Below are 14,340 nucleotides of genomic sequence, written 5' to 3'. Positions count from 1 at the left end.
GCCATAAACGGATGCACGCAGGGTTTAAATGCCGCAGAGTTTTAGTACAAACCATGTAGATGAGAAATCTCATCCATGTAGTCTGCAGGGATATTGCCATATGCTATTTCAGTTGTTTGCTGCAGATTTCACCATTTGCAAATGAAATCTGTAGCAAATCTGTACCAAAATCCACAGCAAAATCCATACTGTTTGGTGCAGATTTTGTCATTTCAGAATTATTACGATTCCGTGGAGAATCTGCAGTATTTGAGTTTTCTTCCCTATGGAGAAGTCTATGGGAAAACACAAGGAAAAAAGCCAACCGACAGCAAGCTGCAATTTTGAAAACATACCGTGAATCCCCCCCCCCCCCCCCCCAAAAAAAAATGAACTGTTTGTAGAGTGATTCGTAATTTCTTATTGACCTACAGCTAACATCTGGAAGTGGCAATTTTTGCTGAAATAATGCCAATTTCAACAATGCAATGACAGATAATGAGGGAATTTAGCTAATTTGTAAACTGTTTTACACCAGGTTGCTGCCATAAGGCAGCACACATTTTGACACTAATTATATTTGTGCAAAGAGCATTCCCTAAAGAGTTAAGGTTGCTATGGAGATGAACTGGGAAGATGCTCCAAAAATTGTGGCAAATTACCGCATGTGCCACAATTTGTGGCAAATTTTAGTGCAGTGACACAGAGCATGCTCACTCTACTTGATGTGATTGGAGGAGACCCTGATATAGGAGAGACAATTTTAAATATGTAGTTATTTTCAGGATTTGTTACTGAAGAAGGACAAGCTACTGGCTGTGTTGGTGCTGCTGAAGAAAAGAGGAAGAGGGATTGAAACTGCTCAGGACAGACAGAGGACCACTCGGTACTAATAAGGAAGGAACAGAGAGTAGAATTATTGACCCTATACGACACTGCATAATTGTTTAGGTCTGTAGAAGCTAACCAAATGGTAAGTTAGGCCGACCTCAACTGGGACTGTGGGTGTGCACACCACCAGAGGCTGTCATAGTTAATCAGAAGGTCTGTTAGAGGGAGCAGAGTTTGCATTGAGGACACTGAACTGTTGGCAAGTTTCTGGAGCTCGAGCCTGTCTCAATAGAATAAATTAGTTGGTGATAAGGAAGTGGTTAAATATTGCCTGCGGTACCGAACAAGTCTTAAAGAAATATTACAAAGGTAAGCTGTAATTGGCCTTTCTATTGGACTGTACTGGAGTGCTAACCCCAAAGGGAAAAATATGTATTACCGTATATTTCATGATCAGTATTACTGTGACACAGTAACATTGTTAGTAAAGTGTTATTCATATTGCTCCCAGGTATTTAAGTTAGCAGTTGATAGCACCTAGGTACTCGGCAATAAAAGTCCAAGTGCTTCATCATTACCATTTTATTGGTTATCTTTATTTCTGTGTCCCTAAATAAATATTATATATTAGCTGATTTACCGGCGTTACCCACATATCTTATTTTTAGACATGAAAAGAATTTAAATGTGTATATGTGTATATATATATATATATATATATATATATATATATATATACTGATTTAATATATTAGTTTTTGAGGAGGAAGAGGTCGTCTGTGTAATATATTAGTATATGAGGAGGAGGTTATCTGTGTAATATCTTACTGCGTGAGGAGGAGGTCGTCTGTGTAATATATTATTATATGAGGAGGAAGTCATCTGTGTAATATATTGGTATATGAGAAGGAGGTTGTCTGTGTAATATCTTACTGCATGAGGAGGAGGTCGTCTGTGTAATATTAGTATTTGAGGAGAAGGAGTTCTTCTGTGTAATATCTTACTACATGAGGAGGAGGTGGTCTGTGTAATATATCAGTATATGAGGAACAGGTCGTCTATGTAATATGTTAGTTTATGAGGAGGAGGTCATACATGTAATTTTAGTATTTAAGGGGGAGGAGGTTGTCTGTGTAATATTAGTATTTAAGGGGGAGGAGGTCATCTGTGTAATATTAGTATTTGAGGAGGAGGAGGAGGTCGTCTGTGTAATATCTTACTACATAAGGAGGAGGTCGTCTGTGTAATATCTTACTACATGAGGAAGAGGTCATCTGTGTAATATATTAGTATATGAAGAAAAGGTTGTCTGTGTAATATCTTACTGCATGAGGAGGAGGTCATCTGTGTAATATATTAGTATATGAGGAGCAGGTCGCCTGTGTAATATCTTACTGCATGGGGGGGGGGTCGTCTGTGTCACAGATTGGTATATGAGGAGGAGGAGGTCTTTTGTGTAATATTAGTATTTGAAGAGGAAGTTGTCTGTGTAAGGTATTATTATCTGAGGAGCAGGAGGTCTGTGTAATACTGGCGTAATTAAAAATCTAAAACTCACCGACTTCCCCTGTAATTTTTGTTGCCAATAGCAACCAATCACAGCTCAGTTTTCACTTGTTGTACTGCTGAGGTAAAATGAAAGCTGAGCTGTGATTGGTTGCTATGGGCAACACAGACTTCCTTTTGGACAGCTTTTATAAGAATGGGTGCTGGGCTCATTTCTGTGTGGTACATAGTGGCTTAGTGCTGGTGGGAAGTTGGTGGTAGTTGGAGCAGAGGAGGAGGTTGTCTGTGTAAGATATTGTTATCTGAAGAGCAGGAGGTCTGTGTAATATATTAGTATTTGACGAGGAGGAGGTTGTCTGTGTAATAAATTAGTGCATGATGAGGAGGTTGTATGTGTTAGATAAGACTGAAATAAAAACCATCTGCTCAATTTTAATTCCGGCATTCCCCCTCCCCTCTACCCAGGGGTAGTGGGGCTGTCTTATCCCCCCCCCCCTTCCTAAATTTATCCACATGGGATGAGTGATATATGTAGCCCTCATCCACTCCCGGCTTGACTACTGCAACTCGCTACTCATTGGCCTCCCCCGCACTAGACTCACTCCACTCTAATCCATACTAAATGCAGCAGCTAGACTCATTCTTCTATCCAGTCGTTATTCAGACGCCTCTGCATTATGCCAGTCGCTGCATTGGCTGCCCATCCACTGCAGAACTAAATTTAAACTCCTCTACCTCACTCACAAAGCTCTGCATGGCGCTGCGCCACCATACATCGCCTCCCTACTGTCAGTATACCACCCAGCGCGCTCACTCCGATCGGCTAACACCCTCAGACTAAACACCCCTGTAATACGAACCTCTCATGCTCGCCTACAGGACTTCACTAGAGCAGCACCCATCCTCTGGAATGCTCTACCCCAAGGCATCCGGACAATTCCCGATGCACGAAATTTCAGACGTGCCTTAAAAATGCACCTCTTCAGGGAAGCATACCAAATCCCCTGACCTAGTCCCTCGCCCCTCCCTATGGTGCCCCACCCTGTTTGTCTTCTAACAAATGTTCTGTACATGAAATTTCCTAATGCCTGTTTCCCCAACCCCTGCACCTCCTGTACCACCCTCAACCCATTTGTGTCTAACCCAATGTATCTCACATTGTAATTGTTGCAATTGTTGTATTGTTTTGCATTTATCCCATGCCTGAAAGCACTGCAGAATAAGTTGGCACTATACAAATAAAGATTATTATTATTATATATGTACCTAGTTTGGTTGAAATTGCCCCAGGCGTTCAAGAGTTAAGGTGGCACATACATACATCCTATTTTATATATAAAGATTTAGGTCACTTTATTACTGTATTATATCCTAAATCCTGTGTCGCCATACCTCCGCCCATAATGTTATGTCCAAAAGTGTATGCCTTTGAATGTTTCTCGCTACATTTGAAAACTGGGTGGGTCTTAGTAAGTGGGGCAAGTCCTCTGCAGCCCATCAGACTTACTATACTCTATTAAGAGGCATGCACCTGCCAATAAGTTAGGCACATTGTATTCAATCACACTGAATACTAAAGTTTAACTTTCAAAAAACTATTCAGATGTCATAGGGGCATGTCAAAACTTTTAAACGCTGGGGGTACAGGTGCTGAGACCTTCCCAGGTGGCTAGAAAGAAGCAAAATAAGCCCTCAGCCAAGTCATGTCTCTGCTTACTAGCTGAAGAGGGGCTTATACATTTTCAAATTTTTTAACAAAAAATGAGGCAACATTGCATGAAGGCACTTGTGAGTGTAAAGTGTTTAGTGACATTTTGACAATATATAAGGAATCTACTTACATTATAAAGTCTTGGGTTATAGGATGGTTTTCAAATGTATGCTATAATTAAGATTTTATTTCGACATATCAGAAAATTTGCCTGGCGGCTAGAAGTGCAGGATGTTGAAAACCCCACGCCGAGGTAGTCAAATGGTTCATATCTTGATCCTACTTGATGCCGCACATTATCATTGTTTATTGGATTGTGACCCCACTCTAAAATTAGCTATGACAGCCCCATGGTTACTTGTTTTTGCTTTAGAACCTGTATAATTAGTTATAAAGTAAACTGATGGGAATAAATGGATAATAATACTGGATCCATTGTGTCTTTCATTGAATACAAATATAGGCAAATGTGAGCAGAGTCTTATACTGCAATGCTATATTTTCAGGTGGGAGATCTATAGCAGTGTAGAGTATCAGCAAGGTGGATGAGATCTTCACAATGGTTATTAGCATGTTACAAAATTGGATGACTAACTGGAGGCCAGGATGTAGAGATCAGCAGAGGACCAGGCAAGTGTTACCATAGGTGCAGCAGCAAATTGGAAAGGTCAATATACTAATGTTTTATTTTTTAAACAATCAGCCGTGGCAAATTCACAAAGAAATTTGCACCCAAATCTGCATGATTTAGTACAGAGTTGCCACTGCGGATTCCCGTGCCTTTTTTCTGGATACACTGCAGAAAATTTGGTACATGTGATTTTGGACGTATCTTAATTAGAGATGAGCGAGCATACTCGATAAGGCAAACTACTGGATCGAGTAGTGCCTTATTCGAGTACCTGCCCACTCGTCTCTAAAGATTCAGGAGCCGGCAGGGGGCGGGGAGCGGCGGGGGAGAGCAGGGAGGAACAGAGGGGAGATCTCTCTCTCCCCCTCTCTCCACCCCCGCTACCCCCTGCTCACCGCCGCAACTCACCTGTCACCCGCCGGCAGCCGAATCTTTAGAGACGAGCGGGAAGGTACTCAAATAAGGCACTACTTGCTCCAGTAGTTTGCCTTATCGAGTATGCTCGCTCATCTCTAATCTTAATACATCATATATACTGTTTTCTACAAGCTCTGAGTTGTACAGAGCTGTAATATGGAACCTATAGAAGAATACAGACTCTACTATACCGCCAAATGCATTCAATTTCATATATGGAGATTTTTGGCAAGTCAAATTTATACAAAATCATGGAAGTTCCCTCTAATGTTGTCTTTAGGAGGGATTGTCCCCTAGGAGCATTGCTTTAATGGTAGAATGCCTCAGTAATGTGGTGTCACACAGAGATACCATATGACACATATTTGATGGTCTACTAGGTAAAGTGCTCTACCTTCCTTATAGCCGTACATCTCCATTGTAAACCATAAAACTAGTTGAGAACAATGGAGCAGATTGAGTATTACATTGTAGCATGCTGATTAGATGTGTTATCGTAAATAACCATTACGCTCAGTTATTCTGTCTCTTGTATGCCTTATTTTCCAGATAATCACTTAGATTTTCATTTTTGCCTTGGCTGACGACCATAATTACCTTTAATACCAGCCTATGCATATAAAATGCTTTATAGTTGTGTTCTAAAATTATGCAAAATGTCCTCCTTACAGAATATGTGTGATTAAGAAATGCCGCTTGTATCATCTACAAAAACAACACACAGTAAGTTCAATTTACTTAGTCCATATGAAACTACAAATATAAAATCTAGTTCCTGTTTTGGGAAATTTGTAGTACAAACCAAGTATAAATGTAATTTACAGCATATGACTTTTAGATTTGCTGAATAGTATTTGGTATTTCTTTTGTATCACCAATCTAGCATTCTGAACTGCAGTTGGTTTCCTAGTCCTCGTTGACTTGACCTTGGTGAATAGTCCAGGAACTAGAAAGGTTAATGCCAATAAACTCTGCACAAGCCAGAGAGTGGGGGAATAGAATATAGCAGCTCTGCATGCTGACCTGGAACCTAAATACCCAAGTAGACAGAGAAAACTCAAGAGCACCAATTATTGTTATTTACAAGAAAACACCATTAAAGGTGGTATATCATAGTCTGAAAAATATGGTATTTACAGTATGTGCAATGGAAATACAGGTCAGTCCGTGCCAATGATGTTGACTAGAGATGAGCGAGCATACTCGTCCGAGCTTGATACTCATTCGAGTATTAGGGTGTTCGAGATGCTCGTTACTTGTAACGAGCACCACGTGATGTTCGAGTTACTTTCACTTTCTTCCCTGAGAAATTTGCGCGCTTTTCTGGCCAATAGAAAGACAGGGAAGGCATTACAACTTCCCCCTGCAACGTTCAAGCCCTATACCACCCCCAGCAGTGAGTGGCTGGCGAGATTAGGTGTCACCCGAGTATTGAAATCTGCCCCTCCCGCGGCTCGCTACGGATGCATTCTGACATTAGTTCAGGGAAAGTGCTATCGTGTTGGAGCTGCTATAGGGAGAGTGTTAGGAGTATTTTAGGTTTCAAGAACCCCAACGGTCCTTCTTAAGGCCATAAATCTTCTCCATATGCGCTCAATGGGGCCGGCGGCCGCCGACCCCATTGAGAACATATAGAAGACAAATCATTCTTCTCTGCCACAGCTGTAGCAGCTGTGGCAGAGAAGAACGATGTTTGCCCATTGAATTCAATGGAGCCGGCAATACAGCCGACTCCATTGAAATCAATGGGCTGCCGACGATCGCGGGATGAAATGTCGGGAAGGGCTTAAATATATAAGCCCTTCCCTGCAATTCATCCAGAAAAGTGTTAAACTAAAAAATATATATATACTGACCTGCTACCGGCAGCCGGAGTTCCGCGTGGCCGTCCTGCAGTGGGTGTGAAGGGGGTGTGAGTCAGACCTGCCCCCTGATTGGCTCAGCACTGAGCCAATCAGAGGCAGGTCTCACTCACACCCATTCAGTGGGTGTGAAGGGGGTGTGAGTCAGACCTGCCCCCTGATTGGCTCAGCGCTGAGCCAATCAGGGGGCAGGTCTGACTCACACCCCCTTCACACCCACTGCAGGACGGCCGCGCGGAACTCCGGCTGCCGGGAGCAGGTCAGTATATATATATTTTTTAGTTTAACACTTTTCTGGATGAATTGCAGGGAAGGGCTTATATATTTAAGCCCTTCCTGACAATTCATCCCACACTCGCCCGCAGCGCATTGCTTTCAATGGAGCGGGCTGTATTGCCAGCTCCATTGAATGCAATGCGCTGGACAGCTCCGCCCGATTTTCGGGCACCGGTCACGCGATTTGCGGATGCGCATCCGTCATGCGATCCGCAAATCGCGCGAAAAAACGCCCGTCTGACTAAGGCCTTAGTCAGACGGGCGTTTTTCGCGCGGTTTGCGCATGCGTCCGGCGAATTTTTATCGGACACATGAGCGCTTTTTATGCGCTCGTCCGATAAATTATAGAACAGAAATCGCAGATCGCACCTATCTGCGATCTGCGATTCCTGTTCTCTTCTCTATATGTGCTCAATGGGGCTGGCGGCAGCAGCGCCGACCCCATTGAGAACATATAGAAGAGAAACCATTCTTCTCTGCCACAGCTGTAACAGCTGTGGCAGAGAAGAACGATGTTAGCCCATTGAATTCAATGGAGCCAGCAATGCAGCCGACTCCATTGAAAGCAATGGGCTGCCGACGATCGCAGGATGAATTGTCGGGAAGGGCTTAAATATATAAGCCCTTCCCTGCAATTCATCCCGCGATCGTCGGCAGCCCATTGCTTTCAATAGAGTCGGCTGTATTGCTGGCTCCATTGAATTCAATGGGCTAACATCGTTCTTCTCTGCCACAGCTGTTACTGCTGCGGCAGAGAAGAACGATCTTTATGCTGACAGTGCGGGGGGGGGGGGGGCACTCTTGCTGCTATTGTGGCTTAATAGTGGGACCTGTGAACTTGAGATGCAGCCCAACATGTAGCCCCTCGCCTGCCCTATCAGTTGCTGTGTCGTTCCCATCACTTTCTTGAATTGCCCCGATTTTCACAAATGAAAACCTTAGCGAGCATCGGCGATATACAAAAATGCTCGGGTCGCCCATTGACTTCAATGGGGTTCGTTATTCGAAACGAACCCTCGAGCATCGCGAAAATTTCGTCCCGAGTAACGAGCACCCGAGCATTTTGGTACTCGCTCATCTCTAGTGGTGACACTTTTTGGGTGCACTGTGTGGCACTGCCTATTGCTGAGCTATACATACACAATGATCATTTACATTAGCCTTTCTGGGGGCAACGGTGCTCATCATCTGCAACCTTTAAATTTACATAAAATGATTATATACAGTACTTTCCAAAAGTTAGTTGTGCAAAAAATGCTGCAAATTAAGAATGCTTTCATAGATACCGCGTTTCCCCAAAAATAAGACACGGTCTTATATTATTTTTTGCCTCTTATTCTGTCTTATTCAATGACATCATTGAGTGTTTGTGATCGGTTAATCGAGCGCCAGCTTTCATTGGCTGTAGCGGCACTCAATTAACAAATCAGAGCATTAGCTTGCTGGAAGCGGGGTATCTAAGCCCTGCTACCAGGAAGAACTGCTATGTCGGCATGCAGGAGGACAGATGAGTATTGTGTTGGGGGGTTTTAACATGTCGTCTAGCTAGGGCTTATTTTGGTGGAGGGATCATATTTCAAGCCCCCACACTCCCCCCCCAAAAAAAAAGTCATCAGCATAGGGCTTATTATCAGGATAGGGCTTATTATCAGGGAAACACGGTAGAAGTGTTAATAGTTAAGTCTTCTGTCAAATGGATGAGCTAAAGAAAAATCTAAACCAAATCAACATTTGGTGTGATGACTTTTTGCTCTCAAAACAGCATCAATTCTACTGGGTATACTTGCACACAGTTTTTGGAACTCAGCAGTGGAGTTTGTTTCTAGTGTTGAGCAATTACTGAAATAATTGGGCCGGGAGTGATCACCCAGATTTTAAGAACGAATTGTGAATCGGGACTACCAATTCCGATTTCCATTAAAATCAATAGGAGTAAAAATCAAGTTCTCCAGTTTGGCCTTTTGAACAGCAGTGGAGGAGGTGGTGGTGGCATTCCTGTAGTGGTTAGCACCACTGCCCTGTAGTGGTGGTGCCCCGGCCTCAACTGCCCATCAATGTCAGATTCATACACAGCCATTCCTTCTGCTTAAGCTATGGAGAATGATCTTCTGTGGATGTAGGTTCAAATCTTTCTGTCTCTTCAGACAGACTCAATGAAATCAGGACTCTGCGGGGCCATCTAATCACTTCCAGGACTCCTTGTTCTTCTTTATGCTGACATTAATTCTTAATGACATTGGCTGGATGTTTGGCGTCCAATCAAATGCATTTTCTTTTTGAAAAAAATTCTTGCTTTGCACATTTTTTCCAAGCCTGCCTAAACCTTTAACTCAGTACTGTATATACAAAGGATATACTGATTATTATGATTTATGTTAGGGCTTGAAGCTGTGACATTGGTCAACAAATTTTAACGTTTTGTTTGCTTTAGAAAGGAAATATGCCAATTTTTAATTATTTTGACGTGCTGAGTTGGAAAATGACAATGAAAACCTTGGATTAGCTCAAGTTTATGAGATACGTTAACTATTATTAAAATAAACCTACAGACACACATGATATAATACAGGCTACTTGCAGCACTGGAACTGTCAAGATATTCCACCAATTATGAAAAACACAATATACCTGTCAAAAACTCAATAGCACAAAACTGGATGTTAGTTGCATGTACGCCATTTCTTTACTGCCCTCTTGTATGAATCTATAGGTGTTTCCCGCGTTATATTCCAACAGTAGTCTGCTAGCATTGACAGGCTCCATGTCCCTTGGTAGCGTCTCTCCATACCAGAGATGACCTGATGGAAGCGCTCGGCATGCTCATCACTTACAGAGCCACAGTTGTCAGCGAAAAAGTCAATGTTGGAATGTAAAAATGTATTTTTAAAGATACTAAAGCCCATTTTTCCATAACATGACAGCATATTGTTCAGCAGTTCTTTGTAATTCTCAGCTTTGTGGTTTCCAAGAAAATTCTTTGTTATCATTCTTAAAGAATTCCAAGGCTCTTTCTCATCACCACATGGCACGTCATCATAATGTGTATCCTTGAAGAGCCTGGAGAGCTGTGGACCCACCAATATCTCTTCTTTAACTTTGGCCTAACTTATATGTGGAAACTTTGCTCTTAGATAATTAATGCTGTGCCATTATGGTCCATGGCCTTGACGAAATTCTTTATGAGTCCTAATTTTATATGCAAAGCTGTTAGTATTATAAAACTGTGGTCAACGAGGGCTGTACCTACAACATTCTCTGATCAGGTTCCAGTGATGTCCTTCGTGGCCATCCTCTCCTCTTGAAAAGTGCTACTCTGTCTGTGCTGTCCCACTCGCAAAGGAAACAACAGGGCTTTACATAACCTGGCTGAAGTCCAAGCAGTGCAGATTTTCAAATCGCCACAAACCTGCCATTTGTGTTCTACATAGTTGATTTTTATAAGAAGGTACGGCTGCACACAGGCGGATTTGCATTGCCGAATCTGGAGCGGGTGTCCGCCTCCAGGATCCGCAGCAAATACTATCCATAACATGCTATGGAAAAATGATTCTTCCTGCACACGAGCGGGAAGAATAACTCCCGAAAAAAAAATTGCGGGATGCTCCATTTTTGAGCGGACTCCATGTGGATGGCTTCCATTGAAGTCAATAGAAGCTGTCTGATCTGTGACCATTCCACAAATGACATTGCGGAAAGGTCCCTAATTCAGTGTCATCGCTCGGCGGTGAAGTGGGAAAAGCATGAGTTTAAAAAAAATCTATAATGCGCATGTCCAATAGCGAGCACTGCAGACCATCCACAGTACAGATGAAGAGAAAGAAAGCAGGTACGCACGGATGCCTCTGCTGCCAGGGCCAGATTTACGCTGCGGGATTCCGCCCCCTTCCATTGCTGGCTGTGGAAAAGAAACGGGAAAGGGGCAGGGACAGTGCTAAACTGTCTGCCTTGGCGTATATGCGTTGGGCCCGTGCCATCTGAACAGGCACACAAACGTTAGATTTGTGCACCCGTACATGGGTTTTTGTACGTTGCCGAACGTAAAAACGCATACCCCCGTCTGAATAAGCCCTTATGGAGATTAACTGTAACCTATATGAAGAAATATCATTTATTTTGTCTACATGTATTTATTCCAGGTGAACCCCTTTAAATGTTACAGTAAACAATTCTAGAGCATAAACCATAAAACTGCAGAGTACAAAGAGTTGAGCTTCTATCCTCGTCTTGACTTGACACTTTGTACAAATGGATTTTTATTCAGATTCTGTAATTTACAAGAAATTGTGGTTAATGCACTCAGCATACGTAGACATGATGTTAAAATGTAGTTGAAAAGTACAGTGTTTGAAAGTACAGCTCATGAAAGGTTCAAAAAGTAAAATAAATGTAATGACAGATCCAATTTATGTGAATGACTCATGTTCTAGAAAGCTGCGAGCATTCATAGGGAAAAGATTAGTGAGATTGTTGCGGTGGACATAAAAGGCGAATGCTGCCAGTGTATTCATTTGTGTTAAAAAAAGAAATATTGATAAGGTAATAATTACCTTTTCCAATAGAACTGATGTCTGCAATTTATGTCCTCAATCCCTAAGTAGATGGTTATGGTCTAAAATGTGTCAGCTATCATAGAATGGTAGGGTTGGAAGGGGCCTCCAGGGTCATCGGGTCAAACCCCCTGCTCAGTGCAGGATTAACTAAATCATCCCAGACTAGGTTAAAGCCATAGGAAACGGTGCCATTACTGTGGTTGCAATGGACGTCTGGATGTCTTATTAAGGTAACATTTAAATTATTGTATCTTAAGACCCATTTAGACAGAATGAATGTCAGGCAAACGATGCCCAACACTCATCCCCACACATACCCGCTCTCATGCTGTTGCGGGAGCTAGTATCGCTGGCTCACAGCAGGGGCAGCTGCAGGAGATTTCTCTCCCTGCTCTCCCCCTTCCTTCTAAATTCACTTAACGTAGCGGCTGTTCAGTACTGAACGACTACTATTAACACTGAGGGCTCAGTCACACGGGAGCATCGGCGCCCGTGTTACTGCAGGAAGAAAACGGCCGTACCTCAAGACGGACGTCTCTCTGCAGCGTCGGGAGAAAGAACATGTGACCGGCTTCATTGTCGGTCATGTGTTCTTTCCTCAGCGCTGCAGAGAGATGGCCGCCTTCTTCCTGCAGTGAGGGCTCAGTCATATGGGCGCATTGGCGCCTGTGTACGGGTGCCGATTCGCCCGTGTGACTGAGCTCTGAACGTTCATGCAGCATAAACGATGGGCGATGAGCTGATCGCTTCTCCGGATACGCTCTTTTCAAAAATATTCTGTACATTTTTTGGAGTCTTTGGTCTATTGTGTCATTATGGAGCAAATTATTATGGGTGAGACGTGTCACTCATGATGACACGATTGACCAAAAACTCCAAGAAATGTGCAGTAGATTTCTGAAAAGAGGGTATGTGGAGGAGCTACTAGATGAGACTAAAGTGAGGGTAAGGTCCCTTACACAAAATGGATTGATCAACAAAACGAGAGTAAACCAAACAATAGAACGAATTCCGCTTATTTCTACGTACAGCAATATTAGCCGTAGGGTAGCTGGCATTATTAACCCCTTAAGGACCAGGCTGTTTTGTAGCTTAAGGACCAGACCCTTTTTAGGAGTTTTAGCCGGTTTTACTGCCATATTTTGTTTCCTTTAGCTATCAAAATTATTTTTGCAGTGTTTTTTTTTCCGTGACATATATGACGATTTTCTAAATATCTTTTTTACTGACTTTTTTTTGCCGTTTTTTAGTATTACTGGGGTTAAAAAAATGATTTTTTTTAAACATTTATAGTTATTTTTTTTGTAGCATATTTATGCTAAAATAAAGTATGGTAATAGATTCCTCTATTTGTTTTGGACATTTTGATATATAATATGTATGGTTTTGGTTTACAAGGCACATACGGCGACTGTTTTGGTTGATGTTGGCTTTATGTTATTTTCTTTCTTATGTATATATTGTTGTTTTATTCTGGAATTTTGTTTTACTAATGTATGAAATTATATTTTTACTATCTATGTCCCCCATGACGTCATATAAGACCTCTGGAGGACATCCGCTTATTTATTTATTTTTTTTATTTGACACTTTCTTACTGTAGCTGGGGCATCCATAGGAGCCAAAGTTACAGAGTTAAAGGCCCCTTCTGCCTTCTCCTCCGGGTTATCAGCTGTCACTAACAGCTGATAACTAGAGATGAGCGAGCATACTCGTCCGAGCTTGATACTCGTTCGAGTATTAGGGTGTTCGAGATGCTCGTTACTCGTAACGAGTACCACGCGATGTTCGGGTTACTTTCATTTTCTTCCCTGACAAATTTGCGCGCTTTTCTGGCCAATAGAAAGACAGGGAAGGCATTACAACTTCCCCCTGCAACGTTCAAGCCCTATACCACCCCCCTGCAGTGAGTGGCTGGCGAGATTAGGTGTCACCCGAGTATTAAAATCTGCCCCTCCCGCGGCTCGCCACAGATGCATTCTGACATAGTTCAGGGAAAGTGTTGTTGATGCCGGAGCTGCTATAGGGAGAGTGTTAGGAGTGATTTTAGGCTTCAAGAACCCAAACGGTCCTTCTTAGGCCATAGAAATCGCAGATCGCACCTATGTGCGATCTGCGATTTCTGTTCTCTTCTCTATATGCGCTCAATGGGGCCGGCGGCAGCAGCGCCGACCCCATTGAGAACATATAGAAGACAAATCATTCTTCTCTGCCACAGCTGTAACAGCTGTGGCAGAGAAGAACGATGTTTGCCCATTGAATTCAATGGAGCCGGCAATACAGCAGGTTCCACTGAGAGCAACAGCCTGCAGCAGCGGCGCAGGACACCAGGAGAAGTGAGTAATGATTTTTATTCTTTGCTCCGCTGTATTCCCGGCGTATAAGGTGACAGTTGGGGGGTCGTCTTATATGCCCCATCGCCTTATACGCCGGTATATATTTTTATTGTAACACATTTCTGGATGAATTGCAGGGAAGGGCTTATATATTTAAGCCCTTCCCGACAATTCATCCGCGATCGCCGGCAGCCCATTGCTTTCAGTGGAACCTGCTGTATTGTTGGCTCCATTGAATTCA

Source organism: Eleutherodactylus coqui, chromosome 6, assembly GCF_035609145.1.
Source record: "Eleutherodactylus coqui strain aEleCoq1 chromosome 6, aEleCoq1.hap1, whole genome shotgun sequence".
Classification (NCBI taxonomy): Eukaryota; Metazoa; Chordata; class Amphibia; order Anura; family Eleutherodactylidae; genus Eleutherodactylus; species Eleutherodactylus coqui.
The sequence above is the reverse complement of the archived record's forward strand: the minus strand, read 5'-3'. Positions refer to the sequence as shown.